The sequence below is a fragment of the Poromitra crassiceps genome (assembly GCF_964638095.1).
Source record: "Poromitra crassiceps genome assembly, chromosome: 21".
Lineage (NCBI taxonomy): Eukaryota > Metazoa > Chordata > Actinopteri > Beryciformes > Melamphaidae > Poromitra > Poromitra crassiceps.
The window spans coordinates 937,914-962,103 of NC_139638.1; the positions used below are offsets into that span (position 1 = coordinate 937,914).

General features: G+C 45.4%; 1 long non-coding RNA gene across 1 annotated transcript; it reads left to right on the forward strand.

Annotated features, from left to right (window-relative positions):
- Positions 1-608: 608 nt before the first annotated feature.
- On the forward strand, positions 609-2,112 carry LOC310795572. The gene is made up of 3 exons (XR_014553626.1): positions 609-727; positions 980-1,159; positions 1,928-2,112. It is a non-coding gene; the product is annotated as an uncharacterized lncRNA (long non-coding RNA).
- Positions 2,113-24,190: the final 22,078 nt, after the last annotated feature.

Sequence of the window (24,190 nt, forward strand, 5' to 3'; positions counted from 1 at the left end):
AGCAGATCCTGCTTTGTAAATATTTTTTGTTAGTAATCTAATACATTGCTAATAGGCTTTTTGATTGATTGATTGATTGATTGATTGATTGATTGATTGATTGATTGATTGATTGATTGATTGATTGATTGATTGATTGATTGATTGATTGTTTGTTTATGGGGGGCGGCTTTAGCTCAGGAGGTAGAGCGGGTCGGCCAATGACGCAAGGGTTGGCGGTTCGATCCCCGCTCCCTCCCAGCTGCTGTCATTGTGTCCTTGGGCAAGACACTTAACCCTCCTTGCTCCCGATGGTGTGTAGGCACCCTGCGTGGCAGCCTGCCGCCATCGGTGTATGAATGGGTGAATGTAGACTAAAAGCGCTATATAAATGCAGGCCATTTACCATTTACCATTTATTTAATTATTGTCATAATCCTTTCATCACATTCTTTATTAACGATTGTTATATTATTCCTTTTTAGGAAGTTATGAACTTCCTGAAGTTAAGTTCTGCCCAGCTATGGATGCTTTGACTCAAGTGTTACTGAAGTTGAACTCTTTGTGATGCTGGATGAAGATGAAGTGTTCTATGCAGACTTCAAGAAAGGAAAAGTTATTTGGGATCAACGAGTTCCAACTTCGGTTCAATTTGGCTGGGTCTACAAATACGTAGAGTATTACAGAGCCTCATGCAAAAATGATATGGAGAGATGGAAACGAGACAAGCCAGTGAGAAAGGCTAGAGGTAAGTGAAATTACTGAATCAACAGGTCAGTGATAAAGTTCACTATTCATCCACTGTTGCCAAAAGGTATTGCAGCATTTTAGAACTATATTTTACAAAAGTATACAAACTATAAAGTTGATTACATTGTGTGTTAAATTTAACCCCCAGATGCACCTAAAAGCATCCTCTACCCCAGAGATGAAGTGACAAAGGAGGTAGAGAATACTCTCATCTGTTTTATCGACTGTTTCTTCCCTCCCTCCATCAAAGTCAAGTGGACCAAAAATGATGAAGAAGTAACAGCAGAGGAATCTTTTATCCAAAGCTTGCCTAATCCTGATGGAACGTTTCATGTTTTATCCACCCTGCGCTTCACCCCCTCAGAAGGAGACGTCTACGCCTGTACTGTGGAACACGAGGCGCTGGAATCTCCTAAAACCAGGTTTTGGGGTGAGAACACAGAAACAGAATGTAGTAAAAAATAAAATAACTCCATCCACACAGGTCACACTGAAACGATATATGCTCATTGTCACTGCATAGTAGTCTAACATTCTAATACTGTATTAATAATTTATTCCACAGTCATTTCATGTCTGACATAATTTGTTCTATAATAATGAAAACACATTGCTAAATCAAAACTATAACATTGTGCTAATGCTTTAACAAGTTCAACACATTTGGTTGAATTGTTTAGAGCCACTGTAAATAAATAAATAAACGCATAAATAAACGCATAAATAAATAAACGCATAAATAAATAAACGCATAAATAAATAAATAAATAAATAAATAAATAAATAAATATTTTTTTGTAAAAGTTTCTGATACCCTTTGACCTACTCACATAGCCTATCTGCATGAGTTGTATGGAGTAATTTTATTTACCTGTTGGGATCTAAAGAGAATTTCACAGAAATATTACAATGATGGGAAACAAATGCCTACCTCAGCTTTAATAAATGAGAACAAATAAAATAACAAATGGTGACATTATGTGCACACTCCAAATGGGCTAAAAAAACCCAATTGTGATTAAATGAACGAGGAACATTGTGAAGCATGACTTTAATTCTCACCATTCCAGTAATCGTGCGGTAACTGCAGCTAACTGCTCAGCTGATGCATTGAATTGGCTCAACTCAAACAGGGCACCCTCTTTAAATTCTGCTGCGGCCTCTAACCCCTGCATGGTTTTTCTCCTGTCCTCCCCAGAGCCGGACATAGGTGAGAGTGAGACCACCAGTTCTGCTCCAGCTGTCGTCTGTGGACTTGGCCTGAGTCTGGGACTTCTGGGAGTTGCTACTGGGACATTCCTCTTTGTTAAACGAAACCATGAAGCTCGAGAAGGAGCACATCTGTGATTTCCATCCTTTTAAAGTGTCTATTTGTACCCTCTATTTACAAGCACACCACCACGGATTCTCGGAGCTATGAATGAATCAATGGCAAATCAACCACAGGGTGATTACAGGGAGGTGACATATTAATGTTGGAGTTACAATGGAATGCATTTGCTTAAGTCATACATAAACAGCATGTCTTTCTCAGAACTGCAGAGTCTTGTATTTGCACAGTCACACTTATTAGGCCATGTTGCCTGATGTAGTGCAGGTTCTGTCAAAGGTTAAGTGGTGTGTGTGTGTGTGTGTGTGTGTGTGTGTGTGTGTGTGTGTGTGTGTGTGTGTGTGTGTGTGTGTGTGTGTGTGTGTGTGTGTGTGTGTGTGTGTGTGTGTGTGTGTGTGTGCGCGTGCGTGTGTGTGTGTGTGTGCGAGCACGAGCGTGCTATGTAGAGCATGTAGTAGGCCTAGGTGGGTGGTCCAAACAGAGTTGCTACTGACATGTAAAGGTAAAGTAAAGGTAAAGTCCCTGTGTACTGAAATACAACTCTGTACGTTGCATAACAGAGCTATTTTAACAACTGTTTGGAAATATAGTTTCTCTAGCCTACATGTAATTAAACAAGTATTTGCAGTAGCCTGGCAGTGGTTCAACATTCAAAAATGGATAACCCTTGATGAACCGATTATAGTGATTTTTTGGGGGTTATTTTGAGGCATACCCTGTTTTATTGTATGTGGTTAACTACAGTATTGCAACTACCAACATGTGTCTTCTCACTTTTTCAAATGTGTAGTAGGCATTCTAGTAGCTTAAGTTGTACTATTGGTATATATTGACATGACTCAGACACCGCTTAGACAACAACTGACGTTTCACCAACCCGGATGTCTGTACATGCTTATACGTCATGACGTCATACGCACTCTGATGCCACGCATATTCACACAATATGTTACATCCCCCTTCTTAAGATTTTTTTTTCACAACAGTAATTTACCAAATAATGTCTCTAGTTATGCCCTTCTTTCAGTGCAATAACAATGCAATAAACAACAAAATCTTAACTTCCTGTACTGTATTCTACTTTAAATCTTCCATATTAACAGTATTTTTTTCTTGCGTTCAAACTTTTAACTTGAACAAAACTTTTATTATTGAACAATAAATTATTTTATTTCACCTTTGAACCTCTAACATGTGACCTTATGATAGACTATAGCTGTGTCCCAATTCAGCGGCCGCGGCCTACGTCGGCAGCGGCCTATGGTCTGTCCTCCGCGGACCAGTCAGGGGAGTGCGCAGCCTTAAGGTCTCATTATGCTTTCCGCATCAGCGAGGAACGCGAGTGTCCTCGCGGAAAAATGACGTCAAATCAGCAGATACGCCCCTCCGCAAGGCTCCGTGCGGATGGTTTTCGACCGGCCGTGCGCACGCCGAATTTCGTAACTACGCGGACGCGGATGGGCGGACAAAGTGGAGTTTTCAAGACTCGCGCTCAATTCCGCCTGCAGAAACCCACACAGAGTATACAAGCTCCACACGTTTCCTCGTCGGATTCCGTGTCTCTCATTTCCGTGCGGCCGGCCAAAGCGTCAAGCATAATCCAGGCTTTAAACCTGGATTATGCATAATGAGACCTCGTTGAGCGAAACGAGACGGTCTAGCTGTTCACGCCCCCACAATGGTTTCCTTAGCAACCAGTTGACAGTGTGAGCGAATCTGGGAATCCCATCTCCCGCCTGTCTCAAAAGTTTAAGGCACGAACAGACAGCCTAATAACATGGAGCCAGAGCAAATTGTTTTGCTGATCATTTTGTTTTATTTTATGGAAGAGTTGGAGCTTCACCGCCGCCGCATGTTTCTCAGGCTGGGAGAGGATGAGCAGGTAAATTATTGGATAAGCTGTGTCACTTACTTTTAACTATTCTAAATGTTAACGTGGTTTATATTGTAGCGGGTTGGGTTTGTGTGCTACTGTTGCGTGTTATACTGTTCTGTGCATGGGGGTTAACACTGGGATTGACATGTCTGTGGGGATTTACGGGGGGTCTGTGAAGGCAACATTTAGCCAGTGGGGGGGGGGGGGGGTGAGAGAGGGGTTCATCTGTGATTGGCTGGGGGGAGGGGAGCTGTGAGAGCGGGGGACAGCTCGGCGAGTTGGTGTGTGGCAGGGGCTGCGCTTCCCACAGGTGGAGGTAGTGTAGCGATCCTGGGTCTGTAAGGATAAAAGCCAACACGTGAACCTTAGCTAAAGGGATTGTCCCTTTAGCTTGATGGTTAATGTGTTGGGCTTGTAAGTTGGAGACCCGGGTTCGCGCACAGGCCTCGCCTGTGTTGTTACACTGGCGACAGAAGTTAAAACTAACGACTGGAAGACTCGGGCGCGACCTGGCGTTAGCGGTTAACTGTTTGTGTGCTAGCTGCTACAAGGACCACGTGGAATGGTGCACATAGAAGAACGCCTGTCGGTGGACGGGGGGGAAAAGGAGCTACCGACCCCGGAGTTTAGCTCGGTGCTTGCTAGCATGGAGGGCCGCCTGAAGCAGGAGCTCAGCGCGGTACTTGCTGGCGTGGAGGCCCGCTTGATGCAGGAGATCAGACGGCTGTTGGAGGCGACGCCTGCCTGGGCAGAGGGGCTTATGGAGCTGCTACGGGAGGTCGCGCAGCGCGGAGAGAAGCGGACGGAGGAGCCGCAAAGAGAGTGTTGGACTTGTGGGGGAAATGGGCACCTGGCGAGGTGGTGTCGCAGCGGTTCCGGGGGACAGACGGGGTACGCGGAGCAACGATACTGGGGACGGCCGGGTGTCTGCTGGTCGTGCGGAGCCTTCGGGCATCTCGCCAGGGGGTGTCCGGAGGCTGTCGGGGAGCAGAGGACGGCGGGAGAGGAGAGACGTGCAGGCGGCTGGCAGGTGAGACTCTGCTGGTCGTGTAAGAGGCCTGGACATTTGGCCAGAGACTGCACTGAGACAGTGGAGGTCAGGGAAGAGACACGGGTTGGGGAGAGTGTGGAAAGCCGGGGGGAAGAGAACGTCGTTAGGATCGGGAGAGCGACGCTCATATTTCCAGGTGAGCAGGTGTCGCTACTAACGCCGGAGGGACCGGCACAGCCGAGCTGCGCTACGCCCCCCATGGTTGCTGTACGGGAAGCCGAGGTGGTGGTCGCGGCCGTTTGTGTTCTCCCTGCTGTCCTGAACACGCCGTCCCCTGGGGGAGGGGGACGGGCGAGTGCGAGAGGCGGAGGAAGAGGAGTACTGTTCAGATGAAGAGGAGTTCTGTTCAGATGTGGACCTGGAGGACGACAACATGACCATCATGGATGTCGACGCGGATAAGTGGCAATACAGGCAGGCGGAGGACGCGGATATCGGTCCCGCGTATACGTGGGTGGTGGCCGGACGCCGACCCCCTGTGGAGGAGATTCACAGGTGTTCCGGTGTCACAAAGGAACTGTGGGAGATTTTTACCGACCTCCATCTGGATGAAGACAGAGTTTTGGGGAGGGGGGAACATGGGAAGAGAGGATTCCGGGCGGTGGTACCCAGCTACCTGCAGGAGTTGGTATTACGGTGGGCACACAGGGGCCCGGAACCCGGTCATCAGGGGACTGAGGAGGCGGTCCGCGGTGTTCGGGCGCTGTTCTATTGGAACCAGTACGAGGCGGATGTGCGGTACTACTGCAGTGCGTGTGATGACTGTGGGACACAGGGGGGGGGGGGGCTGAGGAGAGTCACCCGGCGGAGGAGTGACCCCACTGGAGGGGGAGAGGGACTAGTGTGCTTCTGGTGGGCCAGAAGCTTTGATGTGAGGCGGAAGTGTAGCGGGTTGGGTTTGTGTGCTACTGTTGCGTGTTATACTGTTCTGTGCATGGGGGTTAACACTGGGATTGACATGTCTGTGGGGATTTACGGGGGGTCTGTGAAGGCGACATTTAGCCAGTGGGGGGGGGGGGGGGGGGTGAGAGAGGGGTTCACCTGTGATTGGCTGGGAGGAGGGGAGCTGTGAGAGCGGGGGACAGCTCGGCGAGTTGGTGTGTGGAACCTGAGAGGGAAGGCTGTGTGTTTGGGAAGAGCGGAGAAGCTAGGAGAGTTAGCGGGATTTTGGGTGTGTGTTGTGGGGTTTGTTTTGGCGTGGGGTACGGCTGACAGTAGCCCTGGAACCTGTGTTAACAGAATAAAGTGCGGTGACTAGATCCTGACTCTCGCCTGGTTCCTGACAATGCTACAATATGGCTAATGTCAGTTAACTTTTCATTTCATATAGCCTAAGCCTAACCTTACAGGGTTTTTGCTATATAGGCCTATAGCCTAGGTAGCTAGCTAGCCTCCCTCTCAAAGCCCATGGGAGAAAGTGACATGGCATATCGTAGCCTATCTTGCTATTGTTTAACATGCTTTTCTTCTCCTTTCCCCCCAGACCAGACCCCTATATGCACCCCAAACACTCTGGAGACCACCCAAGATGATGCCCCACTTATGCCACATTTATTTATTTAGCTATATGTAGCCTACATATTTTATAAATTGGTTCACTTTTTCAGTATCCCCCTCCATTACATGTGATGCATTATTTATTTATTTCTACATGTTTGAATAACTATTTAGAGGACAAAAAAAAATATTATTACTACCACTGTTGTCATGCTCTGTCTAGTGAAGTCTCAGGGCTTAACAGTTTGTTTCCCAAGTTCAGGTTATAATCATCAGATCTGTAACTACTCATAAGGACATCAGGGAAGCATAGAGGGATCTGATCCAACTTAGACATGTATTTTGCTAACTTCTGTAGAGGTTAAATATAGCACATATCTGTGATCCTGGGTGCTGCAGACTACACATGTGTAAAGTAGGGTTAATGTGATCTCACCTTATGGTTAAAGTTAGCTGAGCTATAGACAGTTTTAACTTAACATTCTAAATGGAACCCCAGCTCACCTGTTGCAGTGTTTGCTAGTACAACTATCAGGACTCCTAGGACAGGATTGACAATTCTGTGAAAACAGTCTATAAAAACACTCTTATCTGCAAGACTCAAATAGAAAGAGAAAACTGTCCATACATATTCTGGAGCCAAAGCTTTTTCCAATGCACGTTTGCATTCATATGCAGTGAAGATCTACTAACTATGACAGTATATTCAGATCTATATAAACTGTAAAGCCTTATTGACATACATTTGCCACAGGCCTGCTATTGACAGTAAATATGAATGTGTTTTCTGTTAACTCATTGAGTGCCAAGGACGTCGATCGACGTCAAAGTAAATAGTGACGTAGAGTGCCAAGGACGTCGATCGACGTCAAATGCGTTTTTTGACGGTGGGACGTGGATCAAAGCCTTCTGCATCTCCTGTACAAATATTGAAGCTATTGGATGTGTATAACCTATTTTACAGACCCATTAGGTGGCGACAGTGCTCTCCAGATTAGAGAAAGGTCCGGAAAACAGCAGGAAAAAGCCCCGTGATGAAAAAGAAACCGCTCATGCTGCAGCCAGAGCCATATAGATTGCTCTGGCTGCAATCTGACGTTGGCTGCGAACAGCAGTCAATCCGCGCCAACAACTCAGCCCCTCTGTCTCTGCTGTATAGTTTCTCCACACGATTAGCCGCCAGAAAGGCAGCACCCGACGGCGAAGGGCCAAACCTTTCCCTGCAGTCCGGTTTGGCATTTCCGTGTCGCGCTGGGAACCGCCGCACAAAAACGGAGCGCTCCGAAAATAGACTGGGTGCGTGTTAGGCTGTGTGTTAGTGTGGGGAGGAGTTTGCCGCTGAGGGGGGGAGAGGGGGGTGGGGCACGCAGTGCACCACACAACTACACCACGTCACTACATCAGAAAATATTAGCTTCAGACTCAGTGAATGTGCTTGAAATGCTGCATTTCACAAAAGGCGGAATAACTCAGCTTCTAATTTGAAATGTGTCTTTTTGCTCAAAACAGCCTATCTTCTCCGGCTCATAACTAAAGAACGGAAAATGGTATCAATAAACTTTTTTTTGCAGATGATAGAAGAGAGTCTCATCGTTCTTTGTGCGTGTTCAGTGTTTACATAGTAATATCACACAATATTCTGTGGGCCTCGAGAAATCACTGAAAAACGCTCTGAAACTCTGGCACTGGGAGCGTCCGTTCTCCAAAAGTGGCTGGCACTCAATGAGTTAAATGATCTCTTTGCACCATAACATTGTTGTGCGTGTAAAAAGAAAGAAACAAGTTTTTCTTAAACAAAATATTTATTAAATAACAAACTGTACATGTACGAAATAATCTATACATGGATAAAAAACATTCATGAAAACAGAACAAAACCTGAATGTGCAAAACCTCATATGTTTTAACCCCCCCCCCCATGCATCAGTGTCATGAATCAATGCAAAAGGTAAACAAGCAGACATTCATGTCGCTATGATGATTCGGCAGAATAATAACAAAAAGAACAATACGAACAATAATACTAACATAAATATATATATATTATTTTACTTTTCAATTAACAGGGATATCATAGGTCAGGTGCAGCATGGGCGTGGAGGCTTAGGGTTGTGCATAGGGAAACCTGTGTGGAACAAGGCATCAGTAATAGAAAAGAGGAAGATGGTAGTTGAAGAAGTACATAGGCAAGAGGAGGCAGTAAGATGTACTAAGGCAGTGTCGCAGGCAAAGCAAGGACAGTGGGTGAACTGGGAGAGTGTAGAGAAGAGAAAGTTGAAGTGGAGAGAGTTGTGGAGCATGGAGGCCAGCAGAATTAGATTTATTCTAGGGGCTACTTATGATGTGCTGCCATCTCCCCAGAACTTAAATCAGTGGTTGGGCGAGGATGGTGCCTGCCCGTTGTGTTCTAGTGTATGTACATTGAGGCATATACTGTCAGGGTGTAAGGTCAGTCTCTCCCAGGGGCGATACACCTGGCGTCACAACCAGGTGTTGAAATGTTTGGCAGCTGCAGTTGAGGAAAAGCGGCTAGAAGTAAATTCTCTAGTTGCTAGCAAAGAGAATAGACAGATCAAATTTGTACGTGAGGGAGAAAAGATTAGACCAATTAAGGTCAGGCACAAGTTAGGGCAGCTAAGTGTAGGTGGAGCCTGGGAAATGAGGGTTGACTTGAATGAACAGCTAGTCATCCCAGCATATATAGTTAGCACCCGGCTACGTCCGGACTTGTTACTGTGGTCTGAGGTAGAGAAGAGAGTTTATTTTATCGAACTCACAGTCCCGTGGGAAGATCGAGTTAAGGAGGCTTATGAGCGCAAGAAAGCTAGGTATGCTGAAATGGCAGCAGAGGCAGAGCAGCGAGGTTGGAGGGCTCGAGTGCGGCCTGTAGAGGTGGGCTGCCGTGGTTTTGTGGCAAAGTCCGTTATTGCCTTACTAACTGAGTTGGGCATTCGGGGACGGAGCCTGAAACTTGCGGTTAGCAACATGTCTCAGGCAGCAGAACGAGCAAGTGAATGGCTGTGGATAAGGAGGAAACATGCTAGCTGGGGAGCTCGCTAAGGTCAGATTGATTGTTTGTTGTTGGTCATGATTAACGGTCCGCATCAACAGGGCTGAATCATTGACAGTGGTGGTGTAGTTAGGGATTGTTTGTTGTTGGTCATGATTAACGGTCCGCATCAACAGGGCTGAATCATTGACGGTGGTGGTGTAGTTAGGGATTGTTTGTTGGTCATGATTAACGGTCCGCATCAACAGGGCTGAATCATTGACAGTGGTGGTGTAGTTAGGGATTGTTTGTTGGTGGTCATGATTAACGGTCCGCATCAACAGGGCTGAATCATTGACAGTGGTGGTGTAGTCAGGAATGTCATACCGAATCGACCTGGATAGCTAGGCTTAGATAGTGAGGTAATATGCAGTTGTGCGGTGGTAGCATGGAGGGGGGTGTTTCCAGGACGCTGGATTACACCGTTAAGCCTTCTTGAGGTGTCGTGGGCCTAACTTAACGAAACGTCGGTGAAGGAAGGTGCCCACTTGAAAACCCCAATGACATGCTTCATACTGCTGTTGGCTAGGGTAGGTAACTGGTGATTTGTGTCTTGTTTATTAGTTTGTTAGCCTGTTAGCTTGTTTTATTCTGGATTGGGCTTCTAAATGTGTTTTTCCTCGGATTTTGGCACAAGGGATAGTAACATCTTGTCCTGTGTATTAATTAATACTAAAGCTAGCTTAGGCTAGTGACTGTTGTGAATAGTGCAGCTGACAACTAGGGAAAGACCTAGTGACAGCATGGAAAGACAGCTGACAGGAGGGATTAGACCCCACCGGGGCTGCAATGGGTTAGCTGCTCATTGTGGCAGTAGCCAAGGCCAATAGGCCATTGGTTACACCCAAACTTGCTACGAAACAGAATTATGAAAAAACACCCCTAGAGTCTGCGAGAGCGGGGGCGGAAGATGACTCACCTATGGTTGACACGGTTATTGACTCTGGAACGGACTTGACTATGAGTAGGGAAAACATGTCAGTGGAAGCCACTAGTTCAGATGTAGATGGAAAGAAGCGTCAGGTTTGCTTGTGTGGCTGGCAGAAGGTAACAACTTTGAGGGGCCTTAGAATCCATCAAGGCAGGAAGAGGTGCTTGGTAGAGGGAACACAGGGACCCCGCATTGATAATTATTTCTTAAGAAGTTTATCAAGTCAGTCGGGTAAAGTCCAGCGACAGGAAGTAACCCACAGCTCGCAGGACATCAGCACCCCTGATGTTGAGGCAGGTCCTAGCACCGAGGAAAGCAGAGAGGCCAGCCAGCCAAAAAGGGAGAAGATTAGCGGTCAGAAGCCTAGAGTTAAGTGGCCAGGTGCAGCGGAAAGTAGGAAGTGGGAAGATATCAATAGTGATTTGGTTAGGATGTTAGAGAAGCTTAAAGGAACTGCTGAGAGTAAGTTGGAGAAAATGGGAGATTGTATTTATGATTATGGTAAGGAAAGGTTTGGCGTCTTTGAGAAAAGGAAGAAACTAGAGGGTGAGGTAGTTAAATCTAGGCGCCAACAAGAGATAGATAGACGTATCCAGGAGAGAAGACAGCTTAAGAGGCAGTGGAGGAAAGCTACAGAGGTTGAGAAGGAAGGCATTGATTGCTTGCAGTCAGATGTGAGGGATCGGTTGGCAGTTTTAAGAAGAGCAGAGAGCATTAGGAAAAATAGGAAAAAGAAAGAGCGAGCTAGAATAGCATTCTATAAGGATCCATTTAGATTTGTGAAGTCATTGTTTAGTAAGGAAAAGAATGGTAGCCTTATGGTACCTAAGCAGAAGCTTGAGGAATATTTGGAGGAGGTTCACAAAGATAGGGAAAGGTTTAGAGAGATGACAGTCCCAGCTGATATTCCACCTATTGGTGAAATAGAGAGCCAGTGTGATGATAGCCCACCAAGGTGGAAAGAAGTTCAAGAAGTAGTGAGACGTGCAAGGGCCTCTTCAGCCCCGGGTCCTAATGGAGTCCCCTACCGGCTGTATAAGAGTGCTCCAGATGTGTTGCAGTTTCTATGGAAGCTGATGAAGGTAGTCTGGAAGAAGCAGGTTATTCCTAAGGCATGGCGTAGAGCAGGGGGAATCTTCATTCCTAAAGAAAGGGACTCGTTAGAGATAAGTCAGTTTAGACCTATCAGTCTACTTAATGTTGAAGGGAAGGTTTTCTTTAGTGTTGTGGCACAGAGGCTGTCTAGTTATCTAGAAAAGAATAGGCTAATAGATACTTCGGTGCAAAAGGCTGGAATTCCCGGCTTCTCCGGGTGCTTAGAGCACACCAGCATGATCTGGCACCAAATCCAGTCAGCTAGGCGTGAGAAGAGAGACCTGCATGTAGTATTCTTGGACCTGGCTAATGCTTTCGGGTCAGTGCCGCATAGTCTGTTATGGGAGGCCTTTGATTTATTTAGAGTGCCAGGTAGTATAAAGAGCTTAGTTAAAGCCTACTTCTTAGATATTCAACTCTGCTTTACCACAGCAGAGTACACTACAGCTTGGCAGCAGCTGGAGATAGGCATTATGGCAGGGTGTACAATTTCCCCATTAGCTTTTACCATGGCAATGGAGATCATTATTAGGGCTTCAAAATGGGTAGTGGGTGGAGAAAGGCTGCAGGGAGGGCTGCGGCTCCCTCCAATTAGGGCATACATGGATGACATGACGACTATGACGTCAACCGCTCCATGTACTAGCAGATTGTTGGATAAGTTAAATAGTAATCTGCAGTGGGCTAGAATGAAAGTGAAGCCAAGTAAGTCCAGGAGTATTTCAATCATTAAAGGGAGGGTAGTAGGTAAGAAGTTTGTTATAAATGATGAGGTGGTGCCTACAGTGTTAGAGAAACCAGTCAAGAGTTTGGGAAGATGGTATGATGCAAGTCTCAGTGATAAGGGACAGTTTGAGGAGGTGAGGCAGGAAATGATTCAAGGTATTTCAAGTATAGACAAGTCAGGGCTCCCAGGAAAGTTAAAGTTGTGGTGTTTGCAGTTTGGATTGTTGCCTCGGTTGATGTGGCCACTGACAGTGTATGAGGTTCCCCTTTCAAAGGTAGAAAAGCTAGAAAGGATGATTAACTCATTCATTAGAAAATGGCTCGGAGTCCCACGCTGCCTAAGCAGTGTAGCCTTATATGGGAAAGGCATATTGGAATTGCCATTATCTAGCCTGACAGAGGAGTTCAAGTGTGCTAAGGTTAGACTGGAAATGACTCTGACTCAGTCAAAGGATCCAGTGGTTAGGAGTGTAGCGCCCACAGTTAAAACAGGGAGGAAGTGGAACCCAAAGGAGGCAGTACAGCAAGCACAGTCAGCTCTTAGACACAGGGATATCATAGGTCAGGTGCAGCATGGGCGTGGAGGCTTAGGGTTGTGCATAGGGAAACCTGTGTGGAACAAGGCATCAGTAATAGAAAAGAGGAAGATGGTAGTTGAAGAAGTACATAGGCAAGAGGAGGCAGTAAGATGTACTAAGGCAGTGTCGCAGGCAAAGCAAGGACAGTGGGTGAACTGGGAGAGTGTAGAGAAGAGAAAGTTGAAGTGGAGAGAGTTGTGGAGCATGGAGGCCAGCAGAATTAGATTTATTCTAGGGGCTACTTATGATGTGCTGCCATCTCCCCAGAACTTAAATCAGTGGTTGGGCGAGGATGGTGCCTGCCCGTTGTGTTCTAGTGTATGTACATTGAGGCATATACTGTCAGGGTGTAAGGTCAGTCTCTCCCAGGGGCGATACACCTGGCGTCACAACCAGGTGTTGAAATGTTTGGCAGCTGCAGTTGAGGAAAAGCGGCTAGAAGTAAATTCTCTAGTTGCTAGCAAAGAGAATAGACAGATCAAATTTGTACGTGAGGGAGAAAAGATTAGACCAATTAAGGTCAGGCACAAGTTAGGGCAGCTAAGTGTAGGTGGAGCCTGGGAAATGAGGGTTGACTTGAATGAACAGCTAGTCATCCCAGCATATATAGTTAGCACCCGGCTACGTCCGGACTTGTTACTGTGGTCTGAGGTAGAGAAGAGAGTTTATTTTATCGAACTCACAGTCCCGTGGGAAGATCGAGTTGAGGAGGCTTATGAGCGCAAGAAAGCTAGGTATGCTGAAATGGCAGCAGAGGCAGAGCAGCGAGGTTGGAGGGCTCGAGTGCGGCCTGTAGAGGTGGGCTGCCGTGATTTTGTGGCAAAGTCCGTTATTGCCTTACTAACTGAGTTGGGCATTCGGGGACGGAGCCTGAAACTTGCGGTTAGCAACATGTCTCAGGCAGCAGAACGAGCAAGTGAATGGCTGTGGATAAGGAGGAAACATGCTAGCTGGGGAGCTCGCTAAGGTCAGATTGATTGTTTGTTGTTGGTCATGATTAACGGTCCGCATCAACAGGGCTGAATCATTGACAGTGGTGGTGTAGTTAGGGATTGTTTGTTGTTGGTCATGATTAACGGTCCGCATCAACAGGGCTGAATCATTGACGGTGGTGGTGTAGTTAGGGATTGTTTGTTGGTCATGATTAACGGTCCCCATCAACAGGGCTGAATCATTGACAGTGGTGGTGTAGTTAGGGATTGTTTGTTGGTGGTCATGATTAACGGTCCGCATCAACAGGGCTGAATCATTGACAGTGGTGGTGTAGTCAGGAATGTCATACCGAATCGACCTGGATAGCTAGGCTTAGATAGTGAGGTAATATGCAGTTGTGCGGTGGTAGCATGGAGGGGGGTGTTTCCAGGACGCTGGATTACACCGTTAAGCCTTCTTGAGGTGTCGTGGGCCTAACTTAACGAAACGTCGGTGAAGGAAGGTGCCCACTTGAAAACCCCAATGACATGCTTCATACTGCTGTTGGCTAGGGTAGGTAACTGGTGATTTGTGTCTTGTTTATTAGTTTGTTAGCCTGTTAGCTTGTTTTATTCTGGATTGGGCTTCTAAATGTGTTTTTCCTCGGATTTTGGCACAAGGGATAGTAACATCTTGTCCTGTGTATTAATTAATAATCTTTCTAAGAGACCAAAGAAGCAGCCGGCTCGCTCCTTCTGGAGTCTCTTCCTTAAGCAGCTCCAGCATCTCGTCCTTCTTTGCTTTCTTTGGTAGTGGTGGGGCCCTGGCTCACACGCTCCTGTCTCTCCTTCCTCCTCCTCCACTGCTCCACAATCCTTACTCTGGAGAGAAGAGAGAGAGGAGAGAGGACTATTAGAAGCTGTGTTTCCATTAGTTTTTCGCAAAATAATTGCGATATTTCTACAACTTCGACAATGTACAATTGCGACTTGTAGGCGTTTCCATTGAAGTTGAGTTTGGTCTGACGGCGCACACACCTGAACGCAATTCCCCGTTACCAGCAGCTGCCACAGTGATTACCACGGGGATCTGCCCCAAATCCCGTCCCCTGCATGCTCAAATCCAAACAATGGTCAATGCAAATCACAACATGAAGTTACAACGCATATATGTAAACGAGCCTGATTATCAATTCAAAAGAAAATTAGTGGCAACACGTTGCTGGCTGCGGTGAATGCAGTCAGCGCGACAGAGGAAAAAAGGTAGCCTAAAACAACTGGTCCGATGAGATGGAGGGGGGAAAAGGCTGAAGCGAAATTGAATCACCAACATCAGCCAACGCAGCCCCCCCCCCCCGCTACTTATATGTTCTCAAATGAATCTACAGAATGACCGTGGTATGAAATTAAATGGGGCTTTCCAGTGGCAGTGAGCAGACGGCGCTGGATACGGATAGCCAGCTAGGGCTGTGTTACATGGAACCAGGCAACCCGGGAGACAAGCCTCTTTGACGGCCGTCAGCAGCAGTAGCTCCCGCTGCACGGAGAGTGACATGGCAGTCTAGTGGAATGCTCACGAGCCAAGCCCTGGAGCTCTTTACAACAGAAACACATCACATTTTTTCACAATACTGACAAATATGAGATCTACAATAATCTAAGCGTCGGTTAATCACCTCTAAAGTTGACAGAAGTGCATTTAGTAAGGAATTTGCAAACCAGAATTGTAAATCTTACCTGTTGCCTGTATGAAAAAAGTGGCGGCGATTTCAGAATTTTCAGCCTTGCAAACCTCTCGGGGATTCTCGCGAGATCTTGAATGCCAGAAAGGCCACGAAGGACAGAACAGTTGCATCCTTCAAGTTTTGAGAAAAGGAGGCTGCATTTCTCGGCTGCGTTTGAAGGAGCCTTTGAAATGGGACAGCCTAGGTCACGCGCAATGACGCAATCGGTCTTCAAATCTAGCCTTGGTGGACTGCAGCACCTGAATTGGGACACAGCTTATATGAGATTGTACACCTAGTCTTTGTATCTGGCTGGAAGCTTGACTTGTCTCCGGGACCTTGTGTGACACAACTGTGACTGTCCTTGTCCCTCGTGAATGTCAGTGTCTTGAGTGACCTCTGTGTCTCTGCGTTCCATGTCACTATAGTGTCTTTTCCAATCCAATCCAATCCACTTTATTTATAAAGCACATTTAAAACAACACAGTTGACCAAAGTGCTTTTATCTCAATGTCTGCATATTTGGAAACGTGCTGTGCATTTGTAGGTGGAAACTCTCTCTCTCCTGTCTTCAAAAGATGCTTCCTGTTCCTCCTGTAGACTCTTCCATCCGGCGTGCGAACGATGAAGGATCTTGGTTGCTGATGTCTGTTGACAACCACAGCTGGCTGCCATGTGGCTCCTCTCTGTATTCTGACATTGTCACCTGTCTGCAGATCTGGCAATGGTCTGTTTCACTGTCATAGTAGCTTTTCTGCTTCATTTGCTTGTATTTTTGCTATTCATGCACTTGAACTTGACCTTCCGGAGTCAGCATAGTCGTGGATGTTCAACAGCCCCATCAACATCTGTGCAGGAGAGAACCCCACACCCTCAATCGGTGTGTTGCGATTTTCAAGCAAAGCAATGCAAGGGTCAGTGCTGCTGCTCTGTGCCTTTTTTTGAACATGTTCTTGACGGTCTGCACTGTTCTCTCAGCTTGTCCATTGGACTGAGCACGTCCTGGACTGGAAGTGACATGTTGAAATTCCCAGCTTTCCAAAAACGCTTTGAATTCACCACTGGCATATTGTGGACCATTGTCACTAATGACAATATCTGGAATACCATGCCTTGTGAATGTCGACTTCAGTGCGGTAAAGACACCTCGACTGGTCGTGTCATATGTGCCAATCTTCTCCCATGGTCTTTCTGGTAGTGCGTGGGGAAGTAGAGGCTCTCTTGGATTGCTGCGACAGCACACTGAGACACAATGTCCTCTATCTGAGTTGACATGCCTGGCCAGTAAAGAATGTCCCTTGCTCTTTCTTTACATTTCACTATCCCCAGGTGTGATTCATGAATCTTGTTTAGCATTTCGTCTCATTTGGTTTGGCACGATGAGTTTAGCAGTTTTGAACATTAGCCCCCCCTGACGCATAGCTTATTTCTTCTTTAAATGTCCAATATTTCTGCATTTCCTTTGGAACATCCTTCCTTTCTGTCAGCCATCCATTCATTGTCATGTCTCTTAGCATTTGCATTTCAGGATCATCTTCAGTCGCTTTCCTGAATATGTTCAACTTCTCTTCGGAGATGGGTAGCTGAGGTGTGACCCAGTTAACCTCTAGCTCTCCGCCCAGCAACTCCTCTTTTTGCTCTTTGAGATATGCACGACTCAAAGCATCAGCGATGTACAGCTCTTTTCCTGGCTTGTAGGTGACTGTGAGAGAGTACCTCTGGAGCCTGAGAAGCATATCCTTTGCAGCCTCATGGGAGCTTGGTGGAGCGGCTTTTTGAAGATGCTCTCAAGTGGTTTGTGATCACTCTCAACATGGATTTATCTGCCATATACATATTGGTGGAACTTCTCACAACCGTAAACTATGGCGAGTAATAACTTCTCGATTTGAGCATATCAGCGTTGACAGTCCGTAAGTGCTCGTGATCCTTATGCCACAGGCCTCTCATCCTGCAGTATAACAGCTCCTATTCCTTCGGAACTGGCATCTGTAGAAGGAAATGTCTTCCGGCTGAGGAGAAATGGTCTTGAAAGGCAGGCAAGGCCAGCTGCTCTTAAATATTGTATATTCAATAGGTATCCAATGGTCAGATTCTTGTGATAGAAATAAGATGAAATAACAATGAAATAACAAATGAAAGATAATGAAAGATGAAGTCAAGCATGGTTAAGTTTCCCAGCGTGTGGTTTATTTCCAAGTTGCAAGAAGTTACAGCGATAGATAGATAGATACAGACTGTACAGCAGAGGATGTGAAAGTGTCTTCAACAGTTTCTTTGTTGACATTTTATAGTCTAATCAGACAGGCAAAACACGCTATATTCATAGCTTCTCACATTTCAGCAAGGTCATTTTGACCCTGCTCATCCTGTCCTGTTCCTGTCTTGGGTGGGCTTTTTTGCATCTGGCTTTTCATAATTAGTCAGTTATGAAATCATGTACCAATATCACATAAACACTATTAGAACAACATCCGACGTTCCATTTCTAAAAGGACAACGGCCCATCTTTTCCCGTTATTGCCATAACACTAGGGGTGTCACGATACACTCAGTCCACGATACGATACGATACACGATATTGGGTTCACGATAACGATACGATATTTTAACAATATTTTTTGCGATCGATTTATAAGTTGAGGGGGCATCCTTCACGCTAATTTGAGTAATTTCACTATTTTCTAACCCAGATGCAGATCAGTGCCACCATGTTCAGCTTCTTTTTCTCACGATATGAGATTTCATCTCAACGATACATATTGTCATGTTTTGATATCGCGATATATTGTGGGACGATATATTGTGACATCCCTACATAACAATCAACAGTTTTCCCAGAAGCCCCAGGCCAATGACCGAGGCCGGGCTGCATGTTCAAATCCCTGCAAATCCCTCCACATATCCACAAACATCGTTACTGATTTATTGACATCATAGTATTTGAGAGTTGGTGCATTGGTGACCAACTGCTTCAAGGTCTCAAAACTTTTCTTTTGTTCTTCTTCCCAATGCCACTCAGTGTTGCTTTCTTGTAGCTTTCGAAGTGGAGCGCTGACCTCAGACATGCAGGTTGGGAATTAATTTGGCAAGATATTGTATCATGCCCATGAACCTTAATAGTTCCTGCTTGTCTTGTGGTGGTCGTGGCAGCTGTACCACAGCTCTCACCTTCTCCTCGTCTGGCTTTAGCCCATCAGCGCTGAGTACATGCCCTATGTACTTGATCTCTGTCGTTCTGATCTTGCATTTGCTTTTCTTCAGCTTTAGGTTGTACTCTCTTGCTCTCTCCAGGAGCTTTGTCAGTCTTTGATCATGTTCCTCGACTGTGTCGCCCCAGATCATCAATTATGTTGACTACCCATCCAGGTCTTCAACCATTTGAGCCACGGACCGCTGGAACACTTCAGATGCAGAGGAAATGCCAAAGGGTAGTCGCAGCAAACGATATCTCCCTATAGGCGTGTTGAAAGTACATCATTTGGAGCTTTCCTCATCCAATTTGATCTGCCAGAAACCTTGATTGGCATCTAGTACTGAGAAGTACTTTGCATCAGGCATGTGAGAGACAACCTCTTCAACAGTGAGCAGCGGATAATGCTCCCGTTTGATGGCTAGGTTGAGATCTTGTGGATCCAGACATATTCTCATCTTTTTTGGTGTGACCACTGTCACCATGTTATTCACCCAGTCAGTGGGTTCTATTTGTCTTGTTATTACTCCCATCTGTTCCATTCTGTGTAGCTCCTCCACTACTTGCTAACTGATTGCTACAGGAACTTTCCTCGGAGCATGGACTACTGGTGTAAGATCTGGATTCATCTGGTGTTAATATGATGTTTTCCTGGTAAGCATCCTAATCCAGAAAATAAGTCTTCAAATCCTGTCAGAATGTAATTTTGTTTTTCCACACCATGTATTCTCTTCACCAAGCCTGGCTTTGTGCATGTTGCTTTGCCCAGTATTGCTGGAACATGTTGCTGCACTATTTCAAACTCTATTTTGCGTTTTGTCCTTTGTGTGCACACAGGTGAGTGATGTTCTGCCCAATGGCGCCGGCTTGTGGCCGAAATATGCAACAAGCTTGCAGGTGGATTTCTTTAGTTTTCCTCTGATGTCCAGTGAGTTGAATGTTTCTGCTGACATCACATTGCACATAGCACCAGTGTCAAGCTTAAATGTCACATTCCTCCTGTTTATTATCAGATCTTGAGTCCATTCATCTTCATCCTCCATCTCTGCATTTTCAATATTTTTGATGCACACCTCCTGTTCCACTTCAAGTGTGCCAATGAACATGTCACTGTTGCCCTCACACTGTTCCACAGCATGCATTTTCCTTGCTTGGACTTGTGATTTGCACATCTTTGCAAAATGATTTCTTTTCTGACATAACTTGCATGTCTGACCAAAGGCTGGGCATTTTCTGTATTGGTGCTTGTAACCACATCTGTTGCAGTTAACTTCCTTTTGATCATTTTGTGGAGGTGGCTTTGTTCTGCTCCTGTCGCCTCTGTCTCTCTTGGCATAGGCAGTCTTTACTGTTTTTATTTCGTGCACTTCAATTTCTTCATTTAGCACTTTAACCTGACTCGACGTGATCTCACTGGCACAGCAGACATCAATTGCCTTTACTAATGTAAGATCCGCCTCTCGCAATAGCCTGCCTCTCACTTGATCATCCCTTATGCCGCATACAATCCTGTCACGTATTAACGATTCATGCAGTTGTCTGAACTCACAGTCCTTGGCCTTGTTTTTCAAGTCTGTCACGTAGGCATCTATGGTCTCTGTTGGTCCGTGAGCCCTCGTGAAGAACATATGACGGATGTGTTTTTCTTGGTTCGCAGTAGTCTAGAAACCTCTTCTTCAACACTGCAATTGTATCCTTCTCTCCGTCTCGGAAGACAAACGTGTTGCAAACCTTTATTTCTTCTTCCCCCGCCACGTGCAGAAATGTCGCACACTGCACTTTCTCAGTTTTCTCGGCCACGACGCTTGCGATGCAAAACAGCTCAAACTTCTGGATCCATATTTTCCAGTACTCGGCGAGATTACCCTGCAGGCTCAAACTCGACGGTGGCTGCAACTGAGGGTGTATTCACACCTGTAGGTCGTTTGCTTTGTTCCGATTCAGGTACTTAATGATACAATTGTTGCATTTGTGCCTTGGTTCGTTTGTGTTCACACAGCCACAAATGAAACGGTCCAAATAGTATTGTCAAACTTCCTGGATTGGCCAGCAGAGACTCTGATAGGCTAATAGCCTCTCGGGATGGACAAAATAATCAGAGATTTTCCTATATGATTATAAAAATGTGTTTTGTTAGACCTACATTTTAGGCTATGTCGGGCGTCCGCCATGCGAGGAGAGAGAGAGAGAAAGAAAGAAAGAAAGAGGGAGGGATCGGGAGAGAGAGAGAGGGATAAAGTTCTTTATTTATTTATTAATGTATGCTATGTAGCCTATGTAAGCCTATGTATTTATTTAGCCTATTTAGGCTACTGGGAATTTGGAGATAGAAGATCAAAGACCCTCGCAAATTCTGCTATTAGGCTACTATCACGGAGATGAGGATTAGCCGAGACATAGGCTATATGAACACCTGTCCTGTCAGGAATAAAATATTAATAAATAATTTAATAATAACGGACATTTCGAGGAAGACATGCAATCAGTCTGATTGTCTGATTGAACCAGACAATCTTAACACAAAGAAGGCTGGCTCTGATTACCACGATTTGTTTTCATTTATTGAATGGAGACCAGAGAGAGCGAGAGAGAGGGAGAGAGAGGGCGTGTGCTGCGCAGCACACCGCACACAGGCAAAATCCTAGAGATTCAACACATTAACGTTGCTTCCCATGGTCCAAGGTAAGTTGATTGAGTTCAAACTGCTGATGTGATGATCCAAAAATCCCCCAAAGTTTATCGATGCAAGTCACAAGTCGCCAAAACAGGATCTGAAAGATGTTGTTTTTAAACGATAAAAATGTTCGTTCCTTCAGGCCATTACGCACAGCGCAGCTGACTACGGCAGCTGGTTTATCCAAAAATGCGCACCGTTTACTGCTGTTGTGGCGGATCGAGGTCGGCTCACGTTCTCACCACAAACGAACCGCACCAGAGTTCGTTTGGAAGCGGACCAAGACCACCCTTTCTTGGCGATCTCGGTCCGCTTGTTTTGTCCCGCATCCGAGTGCGATTGCGGTGTTCACACTCCCCCAAACGAACCGCACCAAGCGGGAAAATGCTCTCCGTTTCGGAACAACTGCTCCAAACGAGATAGGTGTGAATACACCCTGAGACATCTTTTAGTGTTCTTTCTTTTCTTTTCCAGTTTATTCTGACACCATGTTATATATGGGGGAGCAGTTGACTAATGGGGGAGCAGTTAGGCTAATAGGGGAGCAGTTGCCATAAGCGTCAAAGACGACTTCCATGGGTTTGCATTGAGTTTAGTCGGAAAGCCCAAGTCGTTTCATGTGTCGCTCAAGGGTACCATGTTAGTAACAAGCGACGCACAAGGGACGGGACAAAGCGTCAAATGCTACGCGCTCGGAGTGAGAACGGGTTGGATCGAGGCTTTGAAGAACACTGTGTTCCAGACCAGGGGGGGTCTATCTCCCAGGGGTCCACTAGTTGCTCTGAAAATGCCTAACATAAGATAATACATTTCTATTGGAAGGGGTATTTTGTTGAGTTAAGGGGAAAGCGGCAGGTGCCCATGATCTTGTTGAGGTAGGAACATGAAAACCATTACTGCATGTGCAAGATGGATGAATGGATGCATATCATATTGCAGTAATAGATGTGTTACGTGTTTTAAAATAAAAAAATAAAAATCTTTCTCCTACCACCAGATATAAGAAGTGTGAGCGGATTAAAAAGGGGAAAATTGATCGCGCCGACAAACTATGGACAAGATATAGAAAGCGGGAAAGTGAAACATCGGGTGGAACATCCAAGACAGCAAAGCGGAGATATCATGGCCATATGGAGCGCCGCTATCCTCTTTGCAAGAAAATGGGTCTGGACCTCGATGTGACGTCCAAATCAGGAGTCAAAGTCAAACTGGACTTAAAGTTATTGACTAGGGCTGTAGTGTATGAGCTGCATAAGTATACACTTAAAAAAGAACATTATGATAGGATCCATGATTATAACAATGCATCTGCTGATTCTGATACTGATTCTGAGAACTATATGCATCTACTTTGTATGACATCCTTGATTATAACTTTGATCTTAGCTCACAAGATCACAGGCGCAGGGATTTTTCATTAAATTGCAAACAAAGTCAAAGCCATGGCCAACTATCAGAGATGTCTGGAGAGCACAGAGGGAGTCTTTAAGTTACCGTTTGTGTTGTCTAGATTTGAGGAGAGATTTGTGCGGATAATGAGATACCATACAGATGGCAATCGTGTCTGCTTTGACGGTGGGGCCAAATATTTGGACGAGGATGACGGAGACGGTACTTTCATTTATGAATATGAAGACCCCGGTCTAGATGAGGCAGAAGCGTGGGCCATAACGCAGATCAATGGGAGTACACAGTCTATTGAATGTGACATTCTCCCGCTAAATGGGTCATTTAACATGGACATTAAGGAGGAAGAATATGATCCACATTATGGTGACGTGAAAATAGAAGTGAACACCGAGGACTACCTGGAATACCTGGTCCCATGTACTGTGTGGTCCACATGGCAGCACCCTGAGAGTGGTGAGACCCCCCTTGTGCCACTAAACGGACCAGCTGACATCTACGTTCATCCAGGAGGGTCTGATTTGCACCCAAAAGAGGAAGTGGACGTTAAAGAGGAGAACGATCATGGAGATGTGCACCCAAAAGAGGAAGTGGATGTTAAAGAGGAGAATGATCGTGGAGATGTGCACCTAAAAGAAGAAGTGGACATTAAAGAGGAGAATGATCTTTGGTGTCTTGATGGATCATATGAGAGGCAAAACAAATATCCTTGGCAATAGCAACTGAACCCTGAAAAGTTTCAAACAAATTTCTATACACTTGCCTGGGTTACTTTGAAAAATGTAAACTGTAGTAAACTTGTTGAGTGTGTCTCTGTTTGATAAATGGATCTCCAGCCAAACACTAGAGGATTGGACATACAGGGGTGTTATAACACCAGAGCGTTGGAGTGTGGGACTTTGTGTTTGGTGATTGGCAGTTAAAAAAAAGTGCAAAAATAACAGTAAACTTTTTACATTTTAAAGAGTTAAAAAAGGTTTGGTGAGATCATTTGACTCATAGAGAATGTAGTTGACAACTTGCATAGAAATCCTGTATGAGTTTATGGTGAGGTGGTTGCATTTCGACAGTTCTTCATTGAATTTCAGAGATGCATGGTGTCAAACTATTGTTTCAAAGCTACTTTGTTTTTCTGCTTCATTTCTAAACACTTGAAGGGGAAGGATTGTGAACTGCAGAGAGGATTTGCGGCTGTTAAAATGTTTGACGACCCTGAAGAGCTGTCAATATTGTGCTTGGAAACATGGACTTGTTTATAGAGTTCCACAACTGAGAATGGTCATGTCAGTCACAAATTGTATGTAACTTTTATTTGGGTCATTTATGGATATTAGGAATACCGCTATCTGAGTTTGTAGGAATTTATTGTGTACTGTAAAACATTATAGTTGAGTAAAAATACTGATGGCCAAATACCGG